Consider the following 25,959-nt stretch of genomic DNA (forward strand, 5'->3'; position numbering starts at 1 on the left):
CAACTTTTCTTTAAGTTTCCTTTGTATTATGAGGATATCCATTCATGTACTGAGCCACTGTTGTTTGGCAGGTACTAGGTGCTAGAGATACAGAGTCTATAGAAAGCAAGATGCTTTTCCTAATGGTACTTAAAAACCTCATGGGGCAAGACATACAATAAACACAAAAGCAAAGAAATGTACAGGATGTGTTAATATCATGATAATAGCTATGCAAGGTATAAAAGTGGGTATTTTGTTAGAGAGCATCTCAAGGGATGTGGGATAAATTGGACAGTCAGTGAAGAGGCGACACTTGAGCTGAGACATGATATAAAGGCATCAGCCATGTGAAGACTTGGAGGTAGTAGATTCCAGAGAGAAGAAAACCACCAATTCACAGACCCAAAGGTGAAAACAAACTGAACACCTTCTAGGCACAGAAGTGGCTTGATTTGGATCTAGATAGTAAGGGGGAGAAAAGTCAGAGAGAGACTGGAGGAGGTCAGCAAGAACAGATCTTGAAGACTATGGTGAAGATTTTGTATTTTAGCTGCTATGGAAATATTAGAGTGTTCATGCAATACAGATGAGATCTGATTTATATTTTTTAAACTTGTTCTGTTTGTTGAGGGAGAATAGATTTGGGGAGTAGGAGGATAATGAGTAGAATCTGAGAAATAAGTTATGAGCCTATTTCATTCATCAAATTACAAATAACTGTGAGTTGCTGGGATTAAGGTGATCTCACTGGCAGTGAGGAGAAGTGGTTGATTTGGAGATGTTTTGGAGGTGGACATAGCAGGATTTGCTGTTTTAGTGCATGGCTTTATATTTTTACTTTCCATGGTTGTCACTCTTCAGTGACATTAGACACATGCATATAGCTTTGTGTAGTGGTACTGTGGGGAATGCAGTGTTGGGGCAGAGACTCACCTGCCTCTCATTCAGCCCCACTGCCGGAGCCCATCAACAGTGCAATAAGAGATCCCAGACTACCAGGGGCCTAGAGTCTTAGATGTGACAAACAATGTGAGAGCTGTGGCACAGATATCAAGTGCAGAAACAGTTGCCAAACTTCCTTGGTACACCTCCAAGGAAGACATGAGACAAACCACCTCTTCCCCAGATGTTGTAGAGGAATATGACACTTTAGGGGTTGGACAGACAGAGGGATGGGATGGAAGAGAGCCTAGGCACTGAACACTTACCCCTGAATTGTCATCGTGTGCTTGTCAAGTCTTTCACTAAAATATGGTCACCATAAAGGCTGGAGCTAAGTTGTATTCACTTTTATACTCCAGTAAGTGACACAGGATCCGGCACTTAGCGCCCAGTAAATGCCTGTCAAAGGAATGAATGGTGGAGTTGTTTATCGAAAAGGTATTGGTTTGAGGATTTAGGCTTCTGACTTTTTTTTTTTTTTTCTTTTTTCGGTACGCGGACCTCTCACTGTGGTGGCCTCCCCCGTTGCGGAGCGCAGGCTCAGCAGCCATGGCTAACGGGCGCAGCCGCTCCGCGGCACGTGGGATCCTCCCGGACCGGGGCACGAGCCCGTGTTGCCTGCATCGGCAGGCGGACTCTCAACCACTGCGCCACCAGGGAAGCCCCTAGGCTTCTGACTTTTTAAGCAAGTGTAGCAGGAACACAATTTGGAATCAGGTTTCCTGCCTTTTACCCACTTTTATGTCTTGATACATGATGCTGCTTCATATTTATCACTATAAGATGGCTGAACATTCTCCCTTAGAGGCCTCCTTTTGCCCCTGGCCTTGCACGATACAATTCGTACTGGCCAGAGGAGAGGCAAGCACATTGGCATGAAATGTGAATATGCCTTTTAACATTTCTCCCAGAGAATGTGGTGAGCCTTAGGAATTAGCTTAGAGGTTCAGCTGGGGCCCCTGGTCAGCACATTCTTCGAGCTCTTGGAAAAGGGCAAGCATAGAATATTTACAGCCATGGAGAAATGGCCTCATAAAAATGCATAAGGGTGTGTGCACAGAGTGATGACTTGGATGAAAAAAGCAGTGTTTACATACTGTTACACTAAAAATATTCACACCTCATCAAATTGTCAGTCTTGTTTGCTGGCAACAATGGGATTTTTCCCTCTGTAAGGCAGTAATAGCTCTCCGCAGAGCGCTGAGCATTTTGTCTCTTAATCCTTCCCAGATCCCAGCGAGGTGGGTGGTGAGGGTTAGGTTTCCTGTTGTATCAGAGAATAGATCAGGGTTCATTTCTTCCCCTTCGCTGCCCTCACATGATAGAGGATATTTGCCATCTCCTGTTTGAGATCTCTATTGTGGCTTTTGGGGGTTGGCCCTTCCTAAAGTCATCTGGTCTACTGCCCTTGTGTGGCTGGGGAAAAAGAGCCTTATAGGAGAGGAATCAATTAAACAAGACCTCTCTTCTACTCAGTGGAAAATCCAAGCCCAGCTCACTATTTTCCTACCTAGAGAAATGTGGGATGACTAAGAGCACAAACCTGAGTAAAAGTTAATTAGATATGGAGAATTTTATATGTACTAGCTTTTGTAATCACTATGGTGATCTTGTAAGGTTGGTTTTGTTATTATAATCATGATTACTATTAGTTATTACAGTTTCCCAGATGAGAACTATAACGATCAAGGTTCATGTAAATTCTGTATTCAAACCTGAAATGTAATTTAGCTCTATACGACATGAGATGTTATAGTAACCTCCACTTGGTACACATTTGACACACTGACATGTATCAGAGGTACCATAGTGTTTCCTTCTTGATATACTCTTGCAGAGGAAAGATGGCTTTGGAGAGAGACCTGAATTCAAATGCAGATGGGTGCCCTAAGGTGAGGCAGAAAGTATGCCTGTGCCTCAGTTTTCTCATCTATAAAAGCAATAAAATACAATATGCCCATGGCATGATGGATGTAAAAATAAAATGACAGAGCATAATGAAAGTGACTGTCACCTAGAAGTACTACTCCATACTTGTGGATTCACTCTGCTTTTTCCCCCCAACAGCAAGCTTGGTGGGTTTTGCTTGTTCATTTGTTTTTGTTTTGTTTTAATTTTATTTTAATAATCCTATTAGAAAACAAACACATGCATTTCTGTACTGTTTTGTATTCACCCTAAGTATTGACTTTTTTAGTGTCCAGGATGGGTAACATCAATCCTGTTTATTTTCACTAGTTATCAGACTTCTACTTGCAGGGGTCATACTCCTAAGCCTCATCTCAGAAGATCACTGAGTTAGATTCTTCAAGATTCTTGGCCATAGGAACCATACTGCTAGTCCACTGACTGCTGAATATGTATTGAGCATCTAGATATCTAGATATTGCATGGAATACTGAAAGATAAGGCTTGGTGAGCTCAAGGGAGCCAACAGGGGCCATTTCAATACCTATGAGGACTTAGGAATATATTTAACCTCTTTGCGCTTAGTCTTCTCATCTATATGATGGCCTAAAGATGAAGAGCTTTGAGAAGATTGAGATAATATATATAAAGTACTCACTCAGTGCCTTGCACGTAGTAAAGGTTTAGTCAGTACTAGTTATTAATATCATTAGCTAAAATATTTAGTAAAAGGTGACTCAAGTTAGTGATTTCCAGTTAAAGAAGATAGTATATAATTAAGTCCTACACACACTCAATGTCTTAAATTTTTTATATTAAGTAGTGAAAAAATATTAAATTAAAATATTAAATTAATATTAAAATATTAAATTAAAGTATGCATGCATTATATAAAATAACAATAAAATTAATCTACATAGCATCACCCAATACTTTTGAAACTCACCATATGCACCCACATGCCGTCCTTCTTCTTTCAGAGGCAACAAAAACTCTGAATTTTGTGTTGAACATTCCCTTGCTTTTCTTTATAGTTACACCGTTTACTTTTGCATCTTAACAATAGAAGTTTTTAGTTTTGCATGATTTTGACATTTATATAAATGGAATCTCATTGCTCTCAATCCTCTGTTACTTGCTTTGTTTCTTTAACATTGTATTCTGCGATATATCCACCTTGTTCATGTAGCTATGATCTATTCTTGCCAGTGCTGTAGAGTATACTTGTGTATGGATATAGCAGAATTCACTTACCCTTTTTTCTCCTAATAGACATTTTAGTTGCTTCCTTTAAAATTTTTTTCCTATTACTATCAGTGTTTCTATCCACATATTATATAAACTCATGGTGTGTATGGACAAGATTCTTTGTAGAATAGATATTTGGGAGTGAAACCATTAGGTCCACAGGATTTGAGCATGTTCAACATTACTATATAATGCTATTGTCTTGTTTTACACAGAAACTATAACCATTTATAACCTTGCCTGCAGTATATAAAGTTTATTTATAATTCTACCTTCCATCCTTGTCAGTACTTGATATTCTCAACCTTTAATTTTTGCTAATATGATGAATGAAAAATGGTACCTGCTTGTGGTTTTAGTTTGTATTTTTTTGATGACTAGTGAATTGAAGAATATTTTTAAATGTTTATTGGTCGTTAGAGCTTCTGCTTTTGTGAAGTGCTTCTTAAAGACTTGCCCATTTGTTTTTCCATTGCATTGTTTGTCTTTAATTTATTGATTAACATAAATTCTATTTCCTGTCTTGATACTAATCTTGTCATTACATATTCCCAAATATCTTCTCTCAATTTGTGGTTTTTCATTTCAGTTTTTATATTATGTCTTTGGATGAACAGATGTTCTTAATACTGCTGAGTACTTCATCATTTCTTCATGATTTGTACTTTCTATCTATTGTTTAGAAACCCTTCCCTATCCAGAAGTCATAACGATATTCTGGTGTTCCCCCGTATTAAGTTCTAAGTCTTACAGTTTTACTTTTTTATATTTAAATATTTAATCTACCTGGAATTTATTTTGTATATGTAGGAAATAGGAGTCAAATTTCATCTTTGTCCATATGAGTATAACTGATTTCTTCAGGATCATTCATTGAATAACTTATCTTTTGCCACTGAGATGTAATGCTGGCCCTGTCATGCATCAAATTTCCATATGTGTGGACCAGTTTATGGGCTCTTTTTTCTTCTCATTTACTTATTTGCCTATGTGCATGCCAACACCAGCCTGCTTTAGTTACTGTCACCTAATAATAATGCTTGGTATTTTGAAAGCCAGATCCCACTATTTTTCTTCCTCAGGAGTGTTTCGGTTATCCTTGGTCATTTGGTTTTTCACATGAAATGGTTGAGTCAACTTGTCAAAGTTCTTTAAAAATAACCTGTTGGAATGTTCTTAGAATTACATTGACTTTATAGATGAATTTGCAAAGAAACAACATTAATATTGAGTCTTACCATCCATGAACATGATGTAATTTTTAACTTCTTTAATTTTGCTCTTTTTTAATGTTTTTCAATAAGGTTTTATATGATTTTTCATAAAACTCCTTCCCAACTCTGTTAGGTTTATATCTAGGTACTTGATATTTTATGCCATTACAAATTCTTTCTCTTTTAAAATATATTTTCTGATTATTCAATTTTTTTGTATCTGTATCAAGAATCTCATAATATATCTATTGAGTTAAATGATAAATCTGTAGATTTGGACTTTTCTGTGTAGATAATCATGTCATCTATGAATAAACAGAGTTTTTTATTTTATATTTATAAACTTATACCATCTTTTTATTTTATTTTATTTATTTATTTTTTTACTTCCTGTTCTACTAGGACTCCCAACAAACATTGAATGAAAGCTATTTTCTTCTGATCTGAAAAATTATTTGAGAACTGATTTGAAGCTGGATTCCCCAGACAGGTTCTGCCAATCTGGGAATACTTTAAACCAATATTCAGCTAGAGGTTTTCAAGCCACCTAGTTACTGAGATTTGGGACCACAAATTTGATTGGAGCCAAATTGTAGTAAAGAATTTTCAAAGAACTTTTTTCCTCTTCCCCTAGTTTAGAGGTTTGAGAGAGGGAAATACTCTTTTACTCCCTTTAGGAGTACATTTTATGGTCACCCTTAAATTGTTTGTAGCTTTTGGGGGGTCCAACTCTATATATGTGGAGAATCTCCTAAAAGACTCATTACTTTGGGTGAACCTTGTAATTTTTCTCCTTGCTAACCAGGGCCCAAGTACACCGGAATTCAACAAACACCCTGAATGAGAGTTTAGTTCAGTGCTCTGCTTGACTTTCTGGAGTTCTCTTATTGAACTTAGATTTTGACCTTTAAGTCTTCTTACATACTGGTCAACCCGATGCATTTAAGAATAACTTAGATATTGTACTTAAAATTTTCAATGTTTTCAATGTTAGAATGCCTTGTTTATCATATTTCTGGAATCACAAGTCTCAAGCAGGACTTTTTAATATACCTCTTATGTATGTTGCAACTATACATGATAAGATACCATCCTTGCTTTCATAAAGTACACAGTAGAGTTGGAAGACAGACATGTAAATAGGGCATTACAGTAGAGGATCATATGTGTTATCATGGCATTAGCCATGTGAGAGGCTAGATCAGGACACTCAGGAAAGAGGGAGGTACACTTGCAGAGGCCCTGGGGTGAAATGACATATCTGGAGTTTTAGGGGTACCCTGTGATTCCTATAGGCACTATTTATTGACCTTCATCCCTACTCTAGAGGGTAAGAGAAGCAGGTTTACCATTAAGATATAAGAAAATGAGTCTCCAAAAGATCGACTGATTTGCTCGTGGGGCCATGGTTAGCGAACTGAAAATACTGTCTTTTGACTCTGAGTCCAGTTCCCTTCCCACCACTGATACAGTTGGGCCTTGAAAGATGAGACTGAATCCCTTCTGATATGTTCCTAGAGCTCCTGATCCAATGATCTATCTATAGAAGATACATGATCAGTGCTTGCCTATCACCCCAAAGCAGCTGTATTTGGAAAATGTAAAGCAATTTTACTGTATTGTTTTTCTCTGTACAAAACTTGGTCAGAGAAAGAGGGTTCTCTGGGAAGACTTGCTCCATAGTAGCTGACAGTGAGCCTCGAGCAGTGCTGCTAATAGTAAGTGAGGAGGAGGAGGAGCTGCTGTAATTGCTTCATAGAATTTCTAATCCTCTGTGGGTGCTGAATTCTCCCTCTGAAGTGGTCCAACAAGGGTCCACCAATGCTTGCTCTTTTTGTTCCTTTTGTTCTTTCACTCACTGAGTTTTCTTAAGAACTGATTTGTATAACCTGAGTATCAGGTATTTAACCAAAGCTTTGAACTTTGGCACCTGCCTCTCTGGACATGGTCAGTTGCTTTCTCTGATTTATTGACACTTTGCATGTTGACTTTCCATATTTAATTCCTACCTGGAGATGGCTATACATGGAGGTAGCTCTAGAATTTGTATACATAAGATGCCTAGGAAGAGAAATTTGGTCCAAAGGCAAAGGTAGGGAATGTTTCTTCAATTACATTTGCATAGCAAGCCCACAGTTTGAACTTGGGTTATCTGGCCCTTCCTTGCAGCACTTTTCTCACATGAAAATGAGATTAACAGTATTACTTAATTCATCAAGCTCTTGTGAGGATGAAATGAATGAATATATGTAAAGAACTTAGAAGAGTTTTTGATGTATGGATACCAAGGGGGAAGGGGTGTGGGATGAACTGGGTGATTGGGATTGACATATATATACTATTGATACTATGTATAAAATAGATAACTAATGAGAACCCACTGTATAGCACAGGGAACTCTACTCAATGCTCTGTGGTGACCTAAATGGGAAGGAAATTCAAAAAAGAGGGGATATATGTATACATGTAGCTGATTCATTTTGCTGTACAGTAGAAACTAACACAACATTGTAAAGCAACTATATTCCAATAAAAATTAAAAAAAGAGTGTTTGATATGGAGAAATTGCTCAACAAATGCAGGCTACAATAATATTAACAATAGTAATGCTTATATTTAAGCTGTTTATTTGGTGAAGTGTGTTTAGATGATCTTGTTGGCATTACTGGAGAGGAGGACTAGACTTCTTCTTTTGACACTTCAGAGGTATCTGTGGTTTTCTACATATCTGGCTGACACTAGAGTATAATTTCTGGTGGGAGGAAGCTTTTCACATGCCCTAAACCTCTTCTAAGCATTCACAGTTCCTAATATTTATCAATATTTGAGAATATTTCTTTTATACATTTAGAGTTTCCCATTTAAATACAGATGCTCTCTAAGGTGGTTGACAAAGCAACAAAACAGGAATTTGTAATTAAACGACTTAGGATGTTTCCATATAAATAGTAAAATTATTGTTCTAGTTCTGTGAAAAATGCCATTGGTAGTTTGATAAGGATTGCATTGAATCTGTAGATTGCTTTGGGTAGTATAGTCATTTTCACAATGTTAATTCTTCCAATCCAAGAATGTGGTATATCTCTCCATCTGTATGTATCATCTTTAATTTCTTTCAACAGTGTCTTATAGTTTTCTGCATATGGGTCTTTCATCTCCTTAGGTAGATTTATTCCTAGGTATTTTATTCTTTTTGTTGCAGTGGTAAATGGGAGTGTTTCCTTAATTTCTCTTTCAGATTTTTCATCATTAGTATATAGGAATAAAAGAGATTTCTGTGCATTAATTTTGTATCCTGCCATTTTACCTAATTCATTGATTAGCTCTAGTAGTTTTCTGGTAGCATATTTAGGATTCTCTATGTATAATACCATGCCATGTGCAAACAGTGACACAAAAGACCCCAAATAGCTAAAGCAATCTTGAGAAAGAAAAATGGAGATGGAGGAATCAGGCTCCCTGATTTCAGACTATACTACAAAGCTACAGTAATCAAGACATTATGGTACTGGCACTACAAAAACAGAAATATAGATTGATGGAACAGGATAGAAAGCCCAGAGATAAACTCACATGCATATGACCTTATCTTTGACAAAGGAGGCAAGAATATACAATAGAGAAAAGACAGCCTCTTCAATAAGTGGTGCTGGGAAAACTGGACAGCTACATGTAAAAGAATGAAATTAGAATACTTCCTAACACCATGCACAAAATAAACTCAAAATGGGTTAAAGACCTAAATGTAAGGCCAGACACTATAAAACTCTTAGAGGAAAACATAGGCAGAACACTCTATGACATAAATCACAGCAAGATCCTTTTTGACCCATCTTTTAGAGAAATGGAAACAAAAACAAAAATAAATCAGACCTAACGAAACAAAAGCTTTTGCACAGCAAAGGAAACCATAAGCAAGATGAAAAGACAACCCTCATAATGGAAGAAAATATTTACAAATGAAGCAACTGACAAAGGATTAACCTCCAAAATATACAAGCAGCTCATGCAGCTCAATATCAAAAAAACAAAAATGCAATCCAAAAATGGGTGGAAGACCTAAATAGACATTTCTCCAAAGAAGATATAGAAATTTCCAACAAAAACATGAAGGATGCTCAACATCACTAATCATTAGAGAAATGCAAATTAAAACTACAATGAGGTATCACCTCACACCAGTCAGAATGGCCATTATCAAAAAATCTACAAACGATAAATGCTGGAGAGGGTATGGAGAAAAGGGAACACTCTTGCACTGTTGGTAGGGATGTAAATTGATACAGTCACTGTGTAGAACAGTATGGAGGTTCCTTAAAAAACTAAAAATTGAACTACCATATGACCCAACAATCCCACTACTAGGCATATACCCTGACAAAACCATAATTATAAAAGAGACATGTACCACAATGTTCACTGCAGCACCATTTACAATAGCCAGGACATGGAAGCACCTAAGTATCCATCAACAGATTAATGGATAAAGAAGATGTGGTACATATATACAATGGAATATTACTCAGTCATAAAAAGAAATGAATTTGAGTTATTTGTATTGAGGTGGATAGACCTAGAGTCTGTCATACAGAGTGAATAAGTCAGAAAGAGAAAAACAAATACCATATGCTAACACATATATATGGAATCTAAAAAAATAAAAATAAAAATGGTTCTGATGAACCTAGGGACAGGACAGGAATAAACACACAGACGTAAAGAATGAACTTGACATGGGGAGGGGGAATAGTAAGCTAGGACGAAGTGAGGGAGTAGCATTGACATATATACACTACCAAATATAAAATAGATAGCTAGTGGGAAGCAGCCGCATAGCACAGGGAGATCAGTTCTGTGTTTTGTGACCACCTAGAGGGGTGGGATAGGGAGGGCGGGAGGGAGGCACAGAGGGAGGGAATATGCGGATATATGTATACATATAGCTGATTCACTTTGTTGTACAGCAGAAACTAACACATTATAAAGCAATTATACTCCAATAAAAATGTTAAAAAAAAAAGACTTAGGATGGGGTCTTTGCTACTTTGTCTTCTCCTTGTGTGGGCTTAGATAAGTTCATGAGGGCTGATTTTTGTCTAGTTCTTCTTTCCTGGTTAACCTCAGTTAAGTGCAGACTTGTTCTTGCTCATGGGCTGTGAGTGGAATTGACACAGGCCACTTCTGGACAGAAGCATTTGTCAGTGGGAGATCTTCCACTTCTTCTCTTCTCTTCTCCTGCTGCAATAGTTATCAACGAGGCCTCACTTTAAGATGACAGAGTCAAAGGATGTGTGATGACCTTGGAGTCTCAGTTCAACACATGTAAGAAAGTCAGTCTTGGAGCGTGCCCTGGCCTCAGATCACAAGGATTTTTTGTGAAAAATAAATCTTTGTTGCTTTGAGCATCTGAGATTTGGAAGTTGCTTGTTATTTCAGCCTATCTTTCATTAATAAAATCTCTTAACGTTTTTGAACCTCAGTTTCCTCATACTAGAAGTGGGACCAAAATACCTACATAACTGTGGGATTTTTGAAGGATAAAATTAACCAAGGTAATATGTACAATGATTCAAGGTTAATATCTGAACATAAAGTAATTGCTTCAAAATGATAGATGATGATGATGATGTTGAGGTTCAAGATCCAGTGCATAGTCTCAGGGATCTTAGATAGAGAAAACCATGAAAAAGTCCCTGGAGAGCATGGGGAATGTTTAGAAATTGAAAAGATTTCCAGCCCACTCACATAACAAAAGATCCCACATGTTGCAACAAAGATCCTGTGTGCTGCAACTAAGACTTCACACCACCAAAACTAAATACATTAAAAAAAAAAAAAATTTGTTCTTCTGACCTCCTCCATGGTGTCACTTAGCAATCAATGGAAAAAAAGGCAATGTGCTTGTTTCCTATCCTCCTCAGATGCTAACTGCAAATAAGCTAGCAAATGGCAAAAATTAGTCTTGGTTACCTATTTGCTCTGTCACTTATTTTTCCAACGTCCATATTTCTGCTTCTTCTAAGACCATATCCAACTCCTCCACCTGTGCCCACTCTTTGTTTTTTGTAATCAGAAATAAACAAATGAACTCCCCCTTATTGGTTGTTTTTCCTTAGAGTCAGAGAGTTAAGCTGATTCTAGGCTGTTGCCACTAAACTGTATTTCACTTTTCTGAGCTCCCTTCTCCTCAACCTATTTTGCAGTGTTGTTATCAGAGTTGAGGGCATGCTAGTTTGGTGGAGATTCATTGAATCTTACACATCTGTTGAACGTTTTTAACAAGAATTCTTAAGCTGAAAATAAGACATTTTAGAAATTCTGGACTTACACTGCACTTAAACATGTCCTTACACTTGTGAAATTCCAACAAATTAGAATCTTTGATTCTAGGGACAGAAAAGGACATTCTCCACCATGTAAAGGGATTAAGGATCTAACATTTATTAAGCACACATTACACTATATACATGTGCTATTTTATGCCATAACCACTTTTAAGGTAGTGGAATATGGTTTGAGAAGGTTAATTAAGTTGAGAAAAGTCACAAACTAAATAATTCTTCTACAGTTTTTTCTTCTATTGTCTCCCTTGTTTTGCTTGCTCAAAAAACTGCACTTTGGGTCATACTAATGACATTGTCATTTTTACTAAGCAGGAGACATAGATAATTTATGAAGATAGTGAAAAGTGATTATAAGTAGCAATTTTAAACAGCATTAAATTCTTTTGCTTAATGAAATAGTAGACGTGTTAGTCAGAGGAGCACCATGATGGTTGAAATGTATTATCTCCATTATGCTTTTAGTAATATTCAGATTAGCCTAAGGCCTTTCTAATACTGTCATCATGAACTCACAATGTTCATAGGATCTCAAGAGGGTAACTACTGATATGATCTAATCAACTCACATAATACATTCAACAACAACTGCCACAAATAGGTACTGAATTCTTATATATTGAATTCCATGCTAAACCAGGGAGATCCAGCTGCATCTGTATGGAGCTTGTGTTTTAGCAGGAAGGGCAATTAACAAAATGAATAAGTAAATTATTTAGTATATTGGAAATGAAAAGTACTATGGGAAAAATAAAACAAGAAAGGAAGATAGGGAGTGCTGGTGTGCGTGGGCATGTATGTGTGTGTGTTTGCAATTTTAAACAGGCTGAGTAAACGGAACAAGAAAAGTGAAATAACTTGCTAACAGTCATGCAGTTAGGAAGTGGCAGATGGGAACCTGTTCTCGGTGCCCTAATTCATGATCTTACGCTCTCAGCTTGATTGGCTTCAGCCCTCTGAATTTTTTAACAAAGCCAAACCCAGGAAAAATCACCAGCATGAAATTGTTCTTTGGTGCAATCTTCAGAATTCTTTTCATTTCAAGAGACAGGTACTTGTCTCAAAATTTCGTAAGCAAAAATAGGTGAGTTTAGTGCAAGGACACCGGGGTGTTTCATGTAATGTAGAAGGACAGGGAAATGATCTGGCTTCTGGAAATGTGAATGCTGCCAAGATCATCTTTCCATTACTCTTCCCTACTCTCAGATCAACCTCCTCCATATGGCTAGACATTGGACTGATAAAAGTATTGTCCTTAGACCCAGGCAAGAGGGGCTCCTGCTTTGTCCTGAGAATCAGGGATAGCTAAACTTTTGGAGCTCTTGTCTCTAGTCTGGTTGTGATGTCCCTTAGGGAACTCCCTGACTCTTTGAACCTCACTTGTGTGGTCAACCCGATACCATGAGGAGCTCCAGGACTTGTGCCTACAGAGCTGTACTGGGACGCTTAGCCTGACAAGTTTCCAAGAGTGAGCCTAGCAAGCAGACTGCTCCTAGGCTGGTTCAGTATTTATGTCACAGGACTGTGTGAGTTTGGGCCACTAAAAAGGTGCTGATACTCTGATTTTAGGTGATTTTTGCTCAGGTCTGAAAGAGGACAAGTTTAGGGGTCTGGACTATAATGATCCACTGATAACAATGGGCTTTAGTCAGTTGTATGGTTCCTGCATCAAAGGTGCCTCTTTTAGTTTACAGCATCCAATGTGTAGGGATTAAGAGCAGCAGAACCTGGAACTCTGTTGAATGAATCAGGATCAAGATTTTACTCTCTAGTTGTGTGATCCTGAGCATGTTACTCGATATTTTTAAGCCTCATTTTCCTTATTTGTAAAATGGGAAGATGAGAAGTTTTTATAATTATTAAGTGAGATAATGTTTGAAAAGTACTTAGAACAGTGCTTGACACATGGTAGGCATTCAATGTCCTACAGAGAGCTGGGTTCCAAATCAAATGCTCTCAAGACCGCATATTCTTTCGATTATACTGCATTGCATTCTCAGGTTAGAAAGAAGGTGGAGTCCAAGAGGAAAACCAGTGTTGTAATGGATCCACTTGATAATTAAGGCTCTTGATCTAGGAACACTCTGGGTTTACTGATGCTGACAGACGCGTGTTTCTAAAGTAAAACTCAAGTCCAAAGTGTTTGATAGAAGCAAAACAAGAGAACAATTACAATTTTGTTGAATGTTGCTTTTATTAAGGGAAAAAAAAAACCCCACACAGCGTTAATTTGTACTTGAATTGCAAAGTAAATTTAACTCACTAAAAGGAAATTATATCAAAGTCCAAAATGCTGGGGGGAAAGTTATCAGCCCTTACATTGTGCAAAATAGTAAATTAAATTCAAATAGTTATTCCTGCAGCACTCAAGCTGTGATTTTAATTATCCTCGGATCTGGGGATTCTAAGTTAAAGTTTTCACAGAGACTGTAATTTCTGTCCCATTAACCATTTAGCAGAATCAGCTTTATGTTACAGAGTTTTCCAGATTATAAATGGTGCGAGGTTGTTGAGTGGGAATGCTAGTGAAAACTGGAGTTAAAAAAGAAAACTACTGAAGTTTTTAAATGTTCAGCTGTGAGTTTTTTAAAGGGATTTAAAAAAAATCTTCCTCCCTATTATAATTTGTCTAGTATATCAACTAGCCCAAAAATATTTATTGGGTATTTATTATGTGTCAATGTCAGTGGTAAGTGCTAAGAAGAAAGGAAAGAGTAGAGGCAGAGGTGAAGGAGAAAAGAATTCATACAAAATCCATACTTTAAGAATATAAGAATGCACAAAAGAATAGAAGAATCAATAATAGAATACGTGTATGTATGTATATGTGTGTGTGTTACACACACGTGTGCATAGATGAACATGACCATGTAAGAACCTGCTTTGATGAGGAAGTGCTAATAAATGAGAATTGGATTTACTACCCATCAAATACAGCAGTTGTGGAGAAAGTATATCATTTACAGGGTCAGTGTCAGTGAATGGCCTTTGATGTAAGCAAATAGGTAAAGCCATGAAGGAGATCCAACCTTCAGTTGGCTATAATTTCAATAAGATATAGGCTGTGCATGAGAAGAATGCAGGAGCTCATCAAATTCAAAGGTCTACAGATTAACAGGAAAAGGCATTTTCTTATCTTTAGAGACCCCCAAATGCAAAATACAATCACGAGATTAGTCCAATGACTTAGGTAAGTAGATCAGAGAGTGGTGTTTTTTTGGGGACAAGGGCCTTGAGACTAATCCTTCTTTAAGTTATGAAGCCCCCGTTGCACACACAAGCTTAAAACTTCATGGGAAAAGTACTTGGTAGGGGGCTGCCTTGGCTTTTCCAAATTCCTCATGTTTTTATACACATACACTCACATACACACTTCAGAGGAAAAATCAAGCAGAAAACCACCCCAGTTCCCTTTGCCTGGTCAGCTAGATCATCTCTCTTGATGTCCACCCTGGGTCCCCCACTTAGGGATAGGTTCCCAAAGATCCCAAAGAAGTAAGCATTTCCCCTAATCTGAAATTTGGGGAAAGGGCCCAAAAGAAGGCAAAAGAATATGAAACATAAGGGGAAGTGTGGCACCTCCCCTCAAGAGAGCCATGGAAGCTGGGGTCATTGGTCTGGGAAGCCATGGAGGCAGAGAAGAGCAATGTTCTTCTCAGTAGCCAACTTCTGCCTTTCTGTAGCGCAGTGAAGAGACAGAAGAAAGAACTTTCTCAAAAATCTTTATCCCCTTCAGGCCTATTCCCCTGGCCATGAACTGTCCTCTAAGAATTTCATTTTTAACTCAGGACCCCCAGCATCACTGTCAGTACTCGTGCCTGCATGACATGAGATACCCAGCAATTATCATCATGCTTTTCCTCTTTGATTTTAAGCCTGATGATTCCTTGGACAGAGATAACCTATCCCTCTTTCTCCAACTGGTTATTCTTACTGCCTTTGGAGATTCAGCTCACATGTTTTTCTCCTTCTGTTCCTCTCAGAAGAGATGGGTTCTTCCCCTGTGAGCCCTCATACAGGCTTTATCACAGCACATTATTGCAATGGGCTGTGGTCACTGAAGCCTTGGTCCATCTCCTCACTCCATGAAGCCCCCTCAGGGAAGGAAGAACCTGTATCCCTCTCATTTCAGCATCTCCAGTGTCTGCCATGTCATAGCTGCTCACTAACCTTTCATATTTACATGTTCCTTTTTATCACTAGAAAATCACTTTGCCATACAAGAAGTGTGTGACCTGACAAAAACCTGAAGAGGTTGGCAGGTAACTAGTAAATCCCTATTTTATTCATGAAAACAGTGAAACGCTGAAAGGCTAAGTGACTTTCCCAGCATCACCCAGCTTGGGATTGCTGGAACGAAGTGTCCTGTATTTCTTCCAAAGACTGGGGTTTTTGATGTTGTTTTTTCTTTCACTAAACTCACCTCTTATGTTGAATTAAACACAGACACATTGGGCCACCGACAAACAGATTTTGAATTGAAGATCTGATCTTAATTAAAAAGAGGTTTTTGACTCCAGAGAAGCCTGCCAAGAAGAAGCATGTGAAAAATAATAAGATTTTTAGCAAAAAAAAAAAAGTCCTCAAAGTTTTAAGGCAGGAGTTTGTGAGTGGGTTCCATGAAGTCCTGGAATCCCCTGAGGTTTTTGGCAAAATCTTGTATACCTGAGTATTTTTCTGGGAGGATGTGAAGCTTTATCACATTCTGAAAAGGGTGAATGTACCTGAGGCCCCATTCACCTCTGTGCAGAGGGACCATTTTGCACTTCCTTGGGGGTCTGTCACCCTGTGGGCCAATTTCTTCTTGCAGGCCCGCTCCGAAGGCCAGGGGATGCCAAGGCCTGTGAGGAGGGGGTCTGTGTGGCCCGCTGGCATCCTGTATACTAACACTTCTGCATTGCAGGCGAGCTAATCCGTCTCTTAAGCTGCTTGGCTGAGCTCCTTTGCCAGATCTGATAGAAGGATTTAACCTTTCCTTTTTCCCTCTTGGCACACACTCAATGGAATCCAAATAAAGAATTAAAGAGACTTGAAAGGGACTTTCCATTACCAAACAATTCAGTTTAAATTTCTGACCTTTCCTCTACCTTTTTTTTTTTTTTTTCCCATTCCCTCCTTTCTTCTTCTTCAACATTTGGGATTCAAGGCTGGCATAAAAACCCCTGGGGACATGTGGAGAGCCAGAGACCAGGAACGTGAATGGAATTTTCCAAATTAAGGCAGCTTATTGGCCTTAGTTGCCAAGTGAACTGGAGAGGCCTGGCTTTTGGGTTACGTCTGGGAGTAGGAGGGCTCTGACATCTGGGAGAGAGTTTTCGCCTTCGGGGCTGGACTAACACATGCTCCACCTACATGGAACTCTCTAGTTTTCACAGTCCACCCTGTGATTTCCTAGTTCTGAGTCCTTACTCCTGTTGCTCATAGGATGTAAATTCAACATATCTTACCTGAACAGCTATGATGTCTAAAATTGTCTTATGCTCTCAGGGTAATAAAAGTAGCTAGGACTTAATGGGAGCTTATATGTACAAAGTATTATGTTGGCCTGATAACACTAGGCCCAACTTTTCTCCCCATTTCACAGATGAGAATACTGAGGCACAGAGTTAAGTACATCTCCATGTTCTCATAGACAAGATGTAGAAGAACCAGAATACAAAGCCACATAATGGGGCTCAAGAGCCAGGACTCAGAGTGGAAAGGGAACTTAGCATAGGGCCTGGAACTTAGAAAAGAATCAATAAATTTTAACTGTGAAGATGAGGAGAAGAAGGAGTCAGAATAAGAAAACCTATGCAGGTTTTAAATCTTAGTTTAAAAATAACATTTGTTTCTTATTACCCTGATAATAAAATAGTAATCCATGTTTATAATAATGACTTTGGGATTACTCCTACAAAAAGCATGAAGTATAGAAGGTTTTATAAACTAGTTCTTGCAAATGTCCTAGGGAAAGTTAATTCACATGCTATACAAAGAGATGGAGAGTTTGGATAGAAATACTTAATATTCTTTATTATAACAATAGCTAACACTTATTGAGTGCTTACTGAATGTCAGTTACCATGCTAAGCTCTTCATTTATGTTAGCGCTTGTTATTCTTCCAATAGCCCTATGAGATGATTATTACTATTATTATTATTCTCCTTTTAGAGACAAGGCAAGGTGGAGTAGCTTGCCTGGGATCATGCACACTATTGAGTGGCAGAGCCTGATTTCAAATCCATGTGCTCTGGCGGCACAGCCAATCTTATTAGTGACTCAACTACATGGCCAATTTTACATGCCATGGATTCAAGAGTCCCTACTTTTTTGGTTATTCTTCTCCATGCCTGTTGAGTTGGTCAGTGTAGCCAGGCACGTTAATCTGTGTACAACATCTGAAAATAACAGAATGCTTTTGCTAGGGCACTGCAACAGAAATAAGAAACAACTTATAGCAAAGACTGAGAGCAAGAGATGGGCGATGCATACAACACAAGGGGAAGTGATTGAGAGTTATTCTTGCCAAGTGGAAATCAATTCCTTTCTGACTGTGCCCCCTAATAGGAGGTGTTCTATCCACATTCGTTGAATAAAAGAATGAAAGGTCACTACAGCTAGCACAAAGAATAGAATATTGTAAAGACCTTGAAATAAGTGGTGTGGGATTTTTGTGTTGTTGTTGGGTCCCAATAGCCTTCTAAGAAAGTATATTCGGAGAGCACACTTCAAAACAAGGGTCCATAATAGAGTGATACAATTATAAACAAAAATCCCAACATAGGGATTGGTCAATCTGAGAATCATTGGACAGTAAATGGTGAGGTGCTTCTCTGTTATACTCTCTGGGATGATCAGTGTTGAGTACTGGGGTCGGAGCATACCTCTATACATCCCAGATGATGGTTACAGTCCTAGGCAAAAACTTCAGGATAACAAGTCATCGTTTGTATTTTGGAGCTAATTCTTTCTTACCACATCTTGCTCCCCTTGAAGTTGCAACTACATGGTTATGACAGAAACAAGTAAATTCTCTTATGGTCAGAAGACACGTCAGGAGCAGCTTAACAGAGCTGAACCATGGGTTTGAGTCCTAACTCTTCTGCTTTCCAAGTGTGTAAGATTAGTTGAATCAACTAAACTTTAGACTTCTCTGTGCTTATTTTTCCTGACTTATCATAGGTACTCAATAAGTTATTTATTGAAAGAATGGATGAGTTAATTTTTAAAAAGTTCTCTTCTTCTTTTAGCATTAGTATAATGAAAACATGCAAGAATGGGTATGGAAAGTCAGTGTAAATGGAGTCCTCATTCAGTGTTGTAGCCAAGGAGAACTCTGGGCAGGGCAAAACAGAGACTTCCTTTTGGCTTGTCATTTGGTGCTTCTGTCAATGTGTCCATTGTTTTGCCAACAGCTTCTCTAAGGATGCCTGGAGTCTTAGGGAGAATCCCCAAATGTCAACAGCCTTAGAGAAGCCTTCATTCTGAAGGCATTCTATTTTCGCTCATTGAATAATTGCCAGATAAATCCAGCCTCATTCTTTAATAACTCACTAAGCAGGTTATATAATATGTGTTTATGAATTTGTCTCAGGCTGAATTCCACCTAGCTGTTAGAGAGGCTTTTAAAAGCATGTGCATATTGTATCATGTCTGTTAAACTTAATGTTTGCTATTATTCAATCTGTACAAAATTGACATTTAATTTAATAATATGGTGGTGAAAACCTAAAAAGAAATAACATGGCTTATTATGTACAGTTTGTTCCCACCCACCTACTACACAGAATCCCTCTTTGTTGAAGGCCCTTAATATTTTAGATATAGTTGAATCTTACACACCCACATCTTCTCTGAGACCTTGTTACAATACAGCTGAACAGGACCTCTAGTAGAATTCTGTAATTCTAGACCTTATTCAGGAGAAGTTAACTATGGAAATTCTAAGAAGATCTTCTCATTAAGTATATAGAAGGCATGGATCCAATAACTGCACTCAAGTAGTCATTTGTAAAGATATACATAAGTAAAAATCTTTAAAAACATTTGTTTATTGATATATGTAGAAAATACAGCTAATATTTTTTGAAGGCTTAGCACATTCAGGGATCTGTGTCAAATGCTTTATATGCAAACATGAGTTGTCTTTTGCTGGATATAAAATTAACATAAGTTACTAGCTTAAAGCAGATTCTGTGGGTCAGGAGTTTGAGCTGAGTGCTCTGCTCAGGGACTCATGAGGTTGCAACCAAGATACTGACTGGACTGTGTTCTCAACTGGAGGCTCAACTAGGGAGGAATCTGCTTTCAAGCTCACTCAGTTTATTTCCCTGCAACTTTATGACTGAAGACCCTGGCCGTCCTCAGCTCCTAGAGGCTGCCTGCAGTCTCCTGACTTATGGCCCCCTCCAGAGGCAAGTCACAACATGGCTGTTTGTTTCTGCAAGGCCAGCAGGGAAATCTCTCTCTTCTGCTAAAATAAAATCTTATATAATGGAACTTAATTATGGGAGTGACAGCCTATCATCTTGACATCTTCTATTGGTTAGAAGCAAGTCACAAGTTCCATTCACACTCAGGAGATCACACAGGGCATAACACCAGGGGACAGAGATCATGGGTGACATGGTGGAATTCTACCTACCAAAATGCATAATCAATTTTAATACTCATAATAGCTCTACAAGGCATATTTTATTGCTGTTATTAGCACCTAGAGAAAAGGAAGCAGGGGAAATTTATAGAGACAAGATAATGCATACAGATGAAGATGCCAGAACAAGTGTTTGAATTCTTATATTCGGCTGGTAAAACTGGGACTTTAGCCACCTACATTCATACCATACCCAATTTTTTTGCTTTAAATAACAAAGTGAAGACCTGTTATTTGTTGTATGCAGGACTCTGTTCCAATACAAACATTTTCTCTTTTCATCCTGGCATCAAGCCCAATAGGGAGCTGTGATAGTCCCTGTTATACAGAAGAGAAAGCTTATGCTTAGAAAATTATTGCTTTGTGACTTTGGGCAAGTTACTTACCTCTCTGAGCTTCATCCTGCTCACCTATAAAAGGGAGAATAATGATAACTATTACATAGGAGTGTTGTGACGATTAAATGAGACAACACAGGCAGAACATTTAGCTGAGTGTCTGACCCAGATTAATAACTCAATGGCTGCTAGTTAGTATTGATTTTAAGACTAACAAATTCCACATAAATATCTTTAAACATGTAAAATTTGACAGTCTGAGAGTAGAACAAGTTAGTTTTAAGAACGTGTGTCTCCTCTGCCTCTTGTTAGTTCTGTTGATATCCAGAAAATTTTGTACCAGCTATTCTGTTCCTGATGGCTTTTTATTTCAGGACTTCTCTTCTTATCCTGGTCCCATAAAGTCCTCTCTGAAGTTGACCAAAACTTGAGTGTGTTTTATGGGCATCATATGTCACGAGGGTTCCTCTGTGGAACATTGGGACTCTCTGCCCCCATCCTCAGCTTCTATGCCTTCCCACTTCCCTTTCCCCTTTTGCTTTCCCTACTGGGGCCCAGGGACTGGACTATAGGTCCTTATATCTATTTCCTGTTTCCACCTACAATAGGGCTTAATGAGTATGGGTTAAATAGGGAACTCAATCCCTTAGTCAGAGATTTTCTAATGGATGGATGCTCTGTTTCCAGTCCTCTGCTAGGCGCTGTGGATGTAGAGAGTAATAATAACTAGCCTCTGTCCTCTAAATTTACAGAGGATGAAACCAGAAAAATTTTATGCATGGAAAATTCTCCAGGAGGTTTCCTGAGGTTAACAAAGAGATGGAGATCAGGAACTGGTGACAACAAAGATTTCTAGAAAAGGCATTCGTTTTGGCACCAGGCCAGCCTGGGCTCCATTCTCAACTTGGCCTCTTGCTAGCTGTATGACCTTGGTCAAGAAATTACTTAATCTATGGGTTTTGGTTTCCTCACTCACAAAAGAGGAATAATAGTATCTTTTTCCTCATATATTATTGTGATACCCAAATGATGAAATCATACAATAAGAGTGCATTATAACTGAAAGATGCTCTGCAAATGGGAACTAAGATACAGGACTGAGATAAAAAAACAAACGATTGGAAAAATCATGACCTTGGAAAAATCCATATTTACATTTTATCCCAAAGCAATTATCTCCGCATCATCTTTTATTTTATTTTCCAAAACAGATCTTTTAAAAATTAAGATCACACTATGTTCAAATGATTTCCAAGCATGGAAAAACTTGCTTTGAAACCACAAACTATCTTATTAGTATTATTTCTTAGATTAGGAAAACATTGTTGTGTGATGGGAAATACTCCCTATATCTGGAGACATAATTAACACTTCTCATTTATAGATTCAGCTGTGGTTATTCATATCTGAGCCAGTGTTAGAAGAGTCATTGGGATTCCAAGAAGACAGAAAACATTTTAAACATCTCCCATTTAAACAATAGCCCATGATAGAATGTTCACCCTTGGAAGAAGGACCCTTGTGAGTAGTTAAAATAAGGGAAAATAGTAATGCTATTTATGAGAAGAATCCAGTGTTGCAAACCCTTACTTAATTTTGGAGACAAAATTAAATTAGTTTTGCCCATTGTGTCAACAAATTGAATTTGGGTAAATTCCATACTATTTTCTATGGATCAATGACAAATGAGCCAAACAGATATTGTGTTTTGTTTTGCTTCAGTCCTGTAAAAAAAAAAAAAAAAAAAAAAAAAATCTGATCGGATTCTATGGTTGCTTCTGGTTTCATAGAGCTTTTCATCACATACTGTCATTGTTTTTTACCAGCAGACTATAATTTTTCTTCCATCTTTGTCACAAATACAAAAATCATTTTGTTCAAATTGTTCATTTTCCCCACTCTTACACCCTTATGTAGAAGATCGAATAATTCATATTCAAGCAGATAAAATGAAGATTTATAATGCTTATCAGTGAAAAAAACATGGAAGTGCTCACAGCAGCACCTCCCTAAACTGAAGATCACCTTAGGTTAATGAAAGAAAGAACTTGATTCTGTTTTGTTCTAATCTCTGTTTAACTCATGGGTTGTTTGATAAATTAATGGGGTTTAATATGAATTTGATTTGGGGTCAGGAAGAAGTCACTCAGGGAGAGCAGGGCATGACTGAACATTTTGGACCAGCTGGGGGTAGGGATGAGGATTCCTTGGGCCTTGGGTGTAAAAGATGGTTCAGAAAGAACAAGATTTCCCTTTACTCTCTTTTATGTAGATTGCTGTTTTATATAGATGCATGACTTATGTCATGTAAACATTTCATTTTTCTAAGGTCTGGTATATTACACTTGGGTCTCTTTCTATTGGTTGCCAAAGTCATTCCAAGAATATGAAATTAATTTTTCTTTCCAGGTCTCCCATTTGCATTTTGCTTATTAACTGTTCTTCTGCAGGATCTCAGTATTATTGAAGAGTATTTTGTTCTCCCTTATACAGCTGCCAGCATCTAAGTTGTTAGGCAGCAAGATACCTAGATTTAGCTTAAATTAAGCTATCATATCTCAACAACTCAGCACCAAATCCATTCTTCTGCAGTCCTTTTAATGCCAGGGTTGGGAACCTGCAAACTATATTTCTGTTTTGCTAGCTGTTAGGATCTACCATTAAAGGGTGCTAGAGCAAGACTTGAGAGCAGAACAGGACAAGGGATTGGCTCTATATACTTTCTAGTCATTCTTTTCAATGTGGCCCCAGCAATGGATCTCAACTGCCCTAGCAGCTGCAGGCAGTGTCCCCAGCCCTATGATGACAGCTGCTGCCGGCCATTCCTGCCTGTTCAACCCCTATGTTTCCTGTTTGCTTTTTCATCTCTAGCACCTATTTAGCTATTCCTAATACTAATATTTATTTCTATTGAAATACCTAGTGCGGCTTCCGTTTTCCTGATTAGGCCCTGACTGATTCCTCTCTGAGACTCATTTCTCCCATTGTCCTTTTCAGGGCCTGTAATAAATGACAGTATCTTCAGTTTGGAATAATCTTAGAGGGTGTCAAGTCCAAATTCTGACACAGTAGAGAGGGAATTTATGAGGATTAGATGTTTAATCATGGATAAGTCTCACTGGAGAAAGTTTCCAGAGCACTGTGTTTTGAAGTACGAGGTTATATGGGATTTAATGGGGGAGAAGTTTATGTTTACTCAATGGTAACTTCTGTTGAAGTTGTCGGGCAGAAGCTGTACATTTCAGCCTGAAATACGGATTCCTTCAGTGAACTTAGGAAAATGAATGTTCTCCCATTGTGACATTTGTTGCTGGATCACTTGCACATGTAATAAAATCTTTGAAGTTTAATTTATTAACCAATGAGGTGAGGCCAGACATATGTGCCCTCATCCCTACCACAATTCAGAGAGATTTTGACGGGATAGATCCATTCATTTAATTAATTAATTCATGCATCCATTGTTTCATCCATCCATCTTTCCATGCAACCATTTATCCGTTCATTCTTTCATTTTAGTTACTTTATTTATTCAGTTTTTTTCTAAGATTCTCATCTGTCCTGAGCACTCTGCTAAATTGGAAAGTATAAGATGAGAAAAAAATGGACTTCCATTTCTAGGAGCTCTATAGAGAAATGGAGAAGTTTCAGTTGAATTAATTCAGGAAGCTAAAAGGAGAAAATGTGATAAAATTAAGTAGTTGGAAGGTCTTTTTGGAAAGAGAAAAGCTGATGGGAAGATGCAAAGTCACTGATGGATGAAAGAATATGGAATGATCAGAAAACTAAGTGGTTTGCTCAAAGCTGGAGAATGTTGGGAGCAAGAATGCTAAAATGAAGTAAACAGATTGTGATGGGCTCTTTTGAAGAAAAGAAATATAGCAATATCTTTATGTGTGTGTGCATGTGCATATGTGTGTATACATGTTATTTTAAAGCTTTTTGTTGGCTCCATGATGAAAATGGAGTTTATTAATATCCAACAATAGTTACTATCTGACAAAGATATTAGAGAGTACGATCCATGTTTAATACTAAATATAAAATATATATAAATTTGCTACTGTCCTAGTCAAGAGCCCCTGACCTCCACTCATTTCCACTAACCATCTCAAATAGTGGCAGCTTAATCAATTGATGAGTATCCAGCATTCATTCATTCCATAAATACTTCTTCTGATTTACAATTTGTGGATCCCTCTAACAGGTTTCAGAGTTATAACAGCAAACAAGACTTTTTTCTCTCTGAGCTTACAGCCCAGCAGCAGAAACAAATTATTATATATGGAATTTGAGGGAAGTGATGAGTATTGCGGTGATGAATATTATTTTAGAGTAAGAAAGATGTGCTTTGGGAGCACATAGGAAACAACCCTTGAAATAGCCTGGAGGTTCAGGGAAGTCTCCTAGAAAGGATCACATTATCTTAGACCTAAAGATTTAGTAAGATTTCATCAAAGAGATGTGCTGGAAGACAGTGTTTCAGGCAAAAGTAGCAGCATATGTGAGGTCTGGAGTTTGGCGACAGCTTAGTGTTTTGAGGTCTTGAATGAAGTATATTTTGACTGGACTATGGATGCTAAAGAAGGGTTGCAGGGTCATGCAGGGGACAAAACTTATAGGGCCTTTTATGCTGAATGAGGCATTGACTTTATCCAATGAGCAATTGGAAGTCCTTGGATGGTACAAGTTGCAGAGACATGACTAGATTTGTAAACTGGTTGCATAGTAGACAATTAGTCAGAGGGAACTTGAACCATCATGAAAGCACATGGACTTGTAAAGGGCTGTTGTGGTGGTGACCTAGAGGCATTGCAGCCTCTTTGCCCAAAGAACACTGTATGAGTTGTTACATATTCAGCATAAAGCATATTGTATTATAATTGGTTATAATGTTGCCCCATTTAGTCTATTTCCCCTACTAGAATGAAATCCTCACTGTCATCTCTCTTAGTTGGTCTCCTTGCTTCTGGTTTGCCTGTTTCTGTCTATTCCTCACACATGGACCAGAGGGATACTATTAAACTCGAGGTCAGATTATTCCACTTCTCCGTTCAAATGGCCTTTCATCTCATTCAAAGCAAACACCAAAGTACTCACATGGCATGGTGAGGAGTGGCCCACAATGTCTGCTCTTGACCCCGTCCCCTCTCTGAACTCATATATCCTAATACCTTCTCCTCACCTGCTCTATTCCTGCCACACTGGTTTCCTGGGTCTTCCTCTAATGCACGAGGCTTTCTCCTGCTTCAGAGACATTGTGTTTGCCTTAACACATTCCGGGAATGCTCTCTTCCACATGGCTTAGTCCCTCACAACCTTCAAGTCTTTGCTCCAATGTCACCTCCAC

This window comes from Phocoena phocoena, chromosome 5, assembly GCF_963924675.1.
Source record: "Phocoena phocoena chromosome 5, mPhoPho1.1, whole genome shotgun sequence".
Classification (NCBI taxonomy): Eukaryota; Metazoa; Chordata; class Mammalia; order Artiodactyla; family Phocoenidae; genus Phocoena; species Phocoena phocoena.